Here is a 7773-nt window from a genome sequence, read left to right as displayed (position 1 = left end):
AGCATGAAACGAGCAGCACCAAAGAGCACGAAGGCGAAATGTGCAAAGACGGTGACACACACGGGCTTATAAGCCTGGGGTCGGCCGACCGGAGCCGTCCGATCTAGGTCGCTGAAACCTAGGGTGAGATCTGACCGCTGAATTTAAACTGTCAAACATCACATCGGTACCCTGTCATGTCAAGCGTGTGGCGGCAGGGGTAGGACACGTGGCACATCGCTATGGGTCGACATTTAATGACAGCATGGGAGCGCGCTCAGCCTTAATGCACAGAGATTTACACGATTTCCCAGAAATATGGGTGACGTCAGCTTGACTCGCGCTCGCACAAGACAGCCCAAGGAAAGAGTTCACAAGTGAAAACCTTCGTCGTTCCAATCGGATCAAGGGAGCAAACCTACGCCCGAACAACAAGCTTCAACAGGTTGATCGGCAAGGAACGGTCACATCCCGATCAGAAACCACACAGTGTCGAAGGTCGATCGGGAGGAAATCTGCTCAGACAATTGTTCAGTCAGTCAAACTTACAGCCTCCTTCGACTAGACTTGAGGGGGAGACTTGTGATGCAGTGATGATGAAGGGCCCCACACCACTGCCACGGTGGAGGTCAAAGGAGGTCAAAGTCAAGGCGCTCAACGCGTAGGTGGCATCGGCCAATCGGGCGAAGTATGCCCCAATCGGGGAGAAGTCTTCGACCCGCCGTCGCCTTCGACACGAGGAGCATTCAAACAACTAACGCCCAAGGGAGAACGATGTGCAGAAGTCGAGCCGAGCGGGGTAGCAGAAGTCGAGCCGAGCGACTACCTCGCTCGGCCAGACAGCAAAGCCTGACATTGACAGAGTTCAACTTCGGCCGAGCAGCTACCCCGCTGGGCTTGACAGCAGGACTCGATAGTGGTAGAGTGAAACTTCGTTCAAGCAGACTAGGAGTACCAAGGTTCTGGCCGATCGGACGGGGCACCAGAGCGACGAATGGACGGCCGAGGGACCAACCCGCTCGGCCTAGTGGTACAGTACGTTGATATCCCTCAACATCCTTTTGGGAATTGGTGTCGCCAACACCGGGCATGAGCTGCCAGAAGTTCGTATGGCAGAAGGTTCCACTGTCACTTCGGAAATATGCTCGGCCCGTTAAGATACTGCGTCAGGGACACTTTACTGACAAGTCTTGTCAGGGAAAGCTTTGAGAAGCGTGCTCGCCTTAGGAAGTGTGTACATGCGCTACCGGAGCTCTATATAAAGGAGGGTCCAAGCAACAGCGGAGGTATGCGATATTCATTGTTTACGCTACAGTAGTCTTCTTGTTGCTTCGCTTTCCACTTCATCGCCGGTGACTGACTTGAACGTCGGAGGGCCAACGCCGGGATCCCTTCCCTGGCTCGGCACTGACATCTGTGTTGCAGGTCCGCGCGAAGTCCATAGAAGGTCAGCGTGAGCACCACATCCCCAGCTTTTCGTCTCTTTGACTTTTGGACAGGATCAGCTCCCTTATAACCTAAAAGTCGTCCTCACGAATAATAAAAAGATGATATATGATCAATTATCAGTAAGTACAACTAATTCAACATATTTATAACCACTCCTTTATTACTAACCACATGCAAAATAAATAAGTTTATTTTTTTTCAAGCTACTTTTGATATCAGTTTTTAAGATGGTTCATCGTTAGTCAGAAAGGAGACCGATCGGTTAATGAGTACAAGGTATAGAGACAATATAATTAAAATGCATAGTCATTATAAGAAGCTATTGCACCTTCCTCTTGTTGAGCGCTGACAACATATGTCGATCGAGTTTTGTAAGACGCAAGATAACTGGGACTACATGTGTACTCTGTTTGAATAAGAGGCATTTCAGGTTAACTCATTCTATAACAAATGTCTTTTTTATTAAAAAAAATTAATTATTTATTCTTTAACTAATGTTTTATTTATGCAAAATTTTGCGTCATAGAAAAGATCTGCAACAACTATTAAAAATTGAGAGAAACTCTCATATAACCATCGCAGAGGTTCTAAATCCTTCATTCAATATTGTTACGACGGTGTAAGTGCGAATTTTATAATTATCATATATTGTGTTCATTAAAATAGTATCACATTTTTTTTTTCAAACTGATCAAGTCACAAAGAAAAGATCGGATTATTGTCTTTAATGAAATTCATTATAACTCGTCAAAAGGGTAGATTGGGGAGAGGGTCGAAATCGTATATGTATGCTATGATCTTATTTAGTGATTCTTAACTTTGCATAATTATTTTTTATGATATTTTTTATATGTTTATTATTTCTAGGATGATATGGTGAGACTGTGATGAGTATGTTCAAATACAAGAAAATACAGAAAATGTCATCGATGCAGTCCAAATTGAGGATATAATTTGTGATCAGGTCCACGATACTCATTTTGTTAGGTTGTTCCATGTTGGTCATTTGAGATACCCAGATGAGTTAAACCTTATCTGCATGCTCAAGATATCATCATATCATATGTTTATTATCTTCAAAACTTGTATTGTTTTGGTGACTTAGTATTAAAACTCTAGCCAACACGTTTGTTCTATATTAACATACACCTCATATGAAGCATTTAGTATATTCTGCATCATCTTGAAATGTAAAAGCCTATATTCATCTTTTTTTCATACATGGTATATGCACAAGTGTCATTTACTTGTGAAGGAGAATGTCGTATAATCCAGTATAACTTGTTTGGTCACTACTTTTAGCAAGATTCATGTACTTGCACATCTCGTTATGGTTATCTTTCATTCTTGAATTAAATTTTCATAACTTGGTATTTTATTGTTAAGCTACATCAGGTCCTTGGTACTCATTGCGGATATATTAGAGGACTTGGAAGTGGATCAAAGTTAGTTAGGTCCACTTCTTCAAATGCCACCGCATCCAGATTAATTAACGCAGCATTGCATAAAAAGCTTGAACCAGAGCAACAACTAGAAGGCAAAGAAGAGTTAGCAAACACCCGAGTTCAGTTAGCAAGCACCCAAGATTAGTTGACATTAATAAGATCAAGACAAAATATGTTTGAACAAATTCTTAACAGATTGGCTTTGAGTATTACAATCCTTGATCCATGATTTCTCTTCAGCTCCATCTCCTCCTCCTCCACGTTAGAATTCATGTTGTGAACTTGTTGTTAAAGTTATGAATTTGGATGTGAACTTTATTTTCTTGTGTTACTCGTTGTTAGAGTTGTTAACTTTATAATGTTTTGTGAATGTTGTAAAGTATGAGTACAAATTTATGAATGCTATGAGTTGGTAAAATTTGTGAATGTTGTGACTTTGTTGTGAGTTATAAATTTGTATATAGGATATTAATATACATAAATAAAATTATTTTTAAAAAAATAGTGTTAGTGATGAATTTATCGGAAGTCGTCGCTAATAAAGAGTATTAGTGACGAATTAATGGGAATTCGTCGCTAATTCCTTATATGGGACCTGGGTTATCGAAACATATTGTAGCTACTAGGTTTTTTTTAAATGGTTAGCGACGAATTATCCATGATTCATCGTGAAACTAGACCATGAATAGTGACAAATTTTGTGTAATTCATCGCTAACCGAGGTAGATTTAGCGATGAAAATACGCCAATTCGTCGCTAACAGGGATGGATTTAGTGGCAAAAATGCGCCAATTCGTCACTAACCTAGTTGAATATTAGCAGCAATTATGACCATCTTGACAACAGTTTATGTTATGTCATTAATCTTAGCGACGAAATCTTAGCTTTTGTCGCTAAATATGGTTTACGACAAGCCTATAGCGATGATGTTAGCGGTGAATATTTATCGTCGCTATGTTCTTTTAGCGACGAAAATTGTTTTATTAGCGACAAAATAATTTGCCGCTAAATCACATATTTCCTGTAGTGTACTGAAAGTATGCCTTAGAGTTGTTCAAGACAATTTGAGTCTTCTTGCCAAACTGTCTCTACATGCGCCATGAAGCCTACTAGTATGATGATATAGCAACAGTGGCTTTACATGCAAATGTGTTCGTCCACCTTGAGAAAACAACATTGTTTGCCATGTTTACGCCCTTCCGAATCACAGATTCACAGTGAATAATTCCGACATCTACATAGTTGTTTGACACGGTATTTGGTATGAATTGTTAGTTTGTGAGGCTAGAAACCTAGAATTTAGCCGTTAATTTTCCCTTTTTTTTTTTGGATCTCTTCCCCAGACATCTTACCTTAAATGTCATACTCAAAATAACTGAAAAGCAATAAAATTAGTCAGATTACACAGTCAAGATGGGCATATCTTCAACATATTTCAGAAACTTGCACGCCTTCTTTAATTCAGTCTGTTCCTCTGCAACTCCACTATCTAATTAGTCAATTTGTCTCTTCTAGAATCAACTTCAATGATCTTTCCAACAAATTAACAAGGATCAATAGTGTATATAGCGATAAAAAAATCACTTTGCCTTCTAGCTTTTTGATCCGTTGCTAGCAATACTATTTGATAGAATTTCTATGCACCCATTCTAAAAAAAACAAAAATAAATGCTAATGCTCCAAAAGTGATGGAGCTCATTTAACCATTCCTTAATATGCATGCCTAAATCTTAGGATGACAAATCTTTTGCTTGTGACTAGGGATATGATTAAAATATATTACTTCGATAAATCATCAAAACTCAATATTAATCAGCACACTCTTCAATATCAACAAAAAAAAAAAAAGCATCTTGTCGTATAGGCGATCAACAGGCTTTGCCATGTTATCACACTCTTCAACATAAATTCATATTAGTTTGTTCTTCTAAAGTTTAAATTCAATTGATGATCTAATTCTTATAGTTGTATTTTTATTAGCAAATAAGTGAAGTGAAATAAAATTAATACGTATTCACTTCGGCAAAGTAAAAATAAAATAAACAATATTTTAAATTCAACTATTATTTGATATAATATTATTAAAAGTAAAAAAACTCTAAATAAGATGAATAAATATGTGTAGGTTAACTATAACGAATGCATAAACATATCAAGTATTGTCAAGTACTTGTACGACATACTATAATAAATTTTAAATCGATTAGTTATCTACTTATTATACTCTCGTTTTCACAAGTAAATAGCCTAAGTGAAAAGATATTGAAGAACTACAATTCTTTTTAGAAACCATTTTACCCCAAATATGAATTATCATCTCTTGTTTATCCTTCTCTCTCTCTCTCTCTCTCTCTGTTTCTTTCCCCTTCAATCCCTAATTTACTACTGGCATTATAAGTTGGCACTATAACAGGGTTCCGAAATTACATTGCTCCAATCAGAGACTAAAACTTTTAGGACAACTTGAAACTGCAAAATTTGCCATGAGCTAAATAATATATTATATATTTGATAGTAAGGATACATTTGCCGACCAATTTTCAGCTAAATCATCAATCAAAAACTCATTCAGGCTCAAAGTGCAATAATATACTTGCTGAGTAATTTTATTTGTCTTAGATCAAGTAACCAGATCACTTTCTTTAGTGAATCAGTAATTGTAAGTAAGGCTACTTTAGAGTTGGTTGGTGATGTACGTTACTCGGGAGCTATATAGATTAGTGTTCTTCTTTGGAAGGGATCCTCATGAGCTCTAATAGAATCCATACAAAAATACTATCCATACAGACCCCATAAATATTACTATCCTAACAGACGATCCCAATAAACTCATGGCCTAATGGGATAAAGTCAATATAAACTCTAATGATCTTTTGGCCACAAGGATTGCTTGATATGTAAATCTTCTCTGCAGCAATTGTAGTTCAAAGCAAACTTGTTTCATGACCTTATCCACACTAATCGTCTTCCTTCAACCTTCATAATTTCTTCCCCGTCTTTATTTTCTTTACATTCCTGGCCTCTCTTTCCTCTTCTTCACCTATTCACTCGAGTCATATGCTTTTGCATTAATACATTTGTTAACTTTCAGTATCCCTATCTATCATGAAGCATAATCAAATGTTTCCCAATTGATCAAAGTAGGATTTATGCATGTCAGTCTTTAATGCAGGAGCCAAAATTATTATTATTATTATTATTATTATTATTATTATTATTATTATTTCTTTTGGTATTTAAGATATATTTGATATTTCTATTTTTTAGATTTTTTTTAGTTGTTGAGTCGGTTAATCATTTTTCTTTTCTTTTAAAATTACTTTTCTTTCTTTACAAAATAGGAATCGAGTGTATAAATTAGGGTTTCTTTCCTTTCTTTGGATCTTAGGGTCTAGAGTGTATATAATATGTGTTTAGCTATTTGAGGGATAATCCTCGAATATTAAATAAAATTTTCTTTTTTCGAAAAGATATGGACGACATCGGTTATTTCTTCCGTCAGCCCACAGGATATTATGGCTCACGAGCTTATTCGAGTTTTTATCAAGCTTAAACGAGCTTAATAAATATAAATTATAAATTTAAATATTCATTAAAAAACTAAATTATATATTTTAAAAAATTATAATATTCTTGTTAAAGTTTATAATTTTATTCTAATAAATAAATTTAATATATTTATCTATGTTTTTCATAAGTGAAGTGTAAAATCTATAAATTCAATATTACTATTATTTTTTTATTTAAAAATTGATTCATGAGCTTAACGAACATGTTCACGAGCTAACGAGCCGAATATGTAAAGCTTGAGCTTGGTTTGTTTATCTTAACGAGCCTCATTAAATGAGCTCAAACGAGCTTTTATCGAATCGAGCTTCGAATAGTTCACGAGCGGCTTGGCTCATTTACATCCCTATTCCTACCCAATCAATCAAAGTAGGATTTATCCATGTCATGCTTTGACGTAGGATTAGCCAAAGATTATTATTATTATTGTTAATTTTCATTCTTTTGGTATTTAAGATATATTTGGTAATTTCTATTTTTTATATTTTTTAGATTTTGAGTCTGTTTAGAAATTTTAGGATTGTGAGTCTATTAATAATTTTTCCTTTCTTTTAAAATTCCTTTTCTTTCTTTACAAGATAAGAATTGGAGTATATAAATTAGGATTTTTTTTTCCTTTCTTTAGGTCTTAGGGTCTAGAGAATATATAATATGTGTTTAACTGTTTAAGAGATAATCCTCGATTATTAAATAAAATTTCCTTTTTTCGAAAAGATACGGACGACATCGGTTATTTCTTCATGCATTCTCCTCAAATCTCCTTCTCGTCAACCAGTAGGATAATCACTATCCTACCTAGCGTCATTCCAATTGAGGCAGTCGAGCATCAGATCCAATGGAAGGTCATTGTAGTCGTGATCATGGTCATGATAGATAGGTTCCAACTGAGGAAGCATCGCACCGTGGTCGTAGCACCCAAGACGAGATTAAGACGATACAGAAGCAAGCACAAATTTCACCTGTGTAACGACGACAACGCATAATCTTGAAGATCGTGAGGTACATGATCGAGAGGAACAACTTAGAGACATCGGATGTCAAGTTGATCAACCCAAATTTTTTAGTACGTCACAGACAAAAAATTTTGTTGATTGGATCAACAAAGTAGAGTGGATCTTCGACTATAAGAAAGTCAAAGTGAAGTAGATCTTCGACTATAAGCAAGTTTCAGATCGGATGAAAGTGAAAGTGATTTCCATTAGACTCAAGGGTCTAGCATCGACGTAATGGGAGCACTTGCAGCGCTCACGAGACAGACAGGGCAAAACCAATATCAAGGATTGAGAGAAGATGAAGAAAAAGATGAAAAATCACTTTCTTCTTTATGGGTACA

The sequence above is a fragment of the Zingiber officinale genome, chromosome 3A (genome assembly GCF_018446385.1).
Source record: "Zingiber officinale cultivar Zhangliang chromosome 3A, Zo_v1.1, whole genome shotgun sequence".
Classification (NCBI taxonomy): Eukaryota; Viridiplantae; Streptophyta; class Magnoliopsida; order Zingiberales; family Zingiberaceae; genus Zingiber; species Zingiber officinale.
This window is presented reverse-complemented; position numbering follows the sequence as displayed.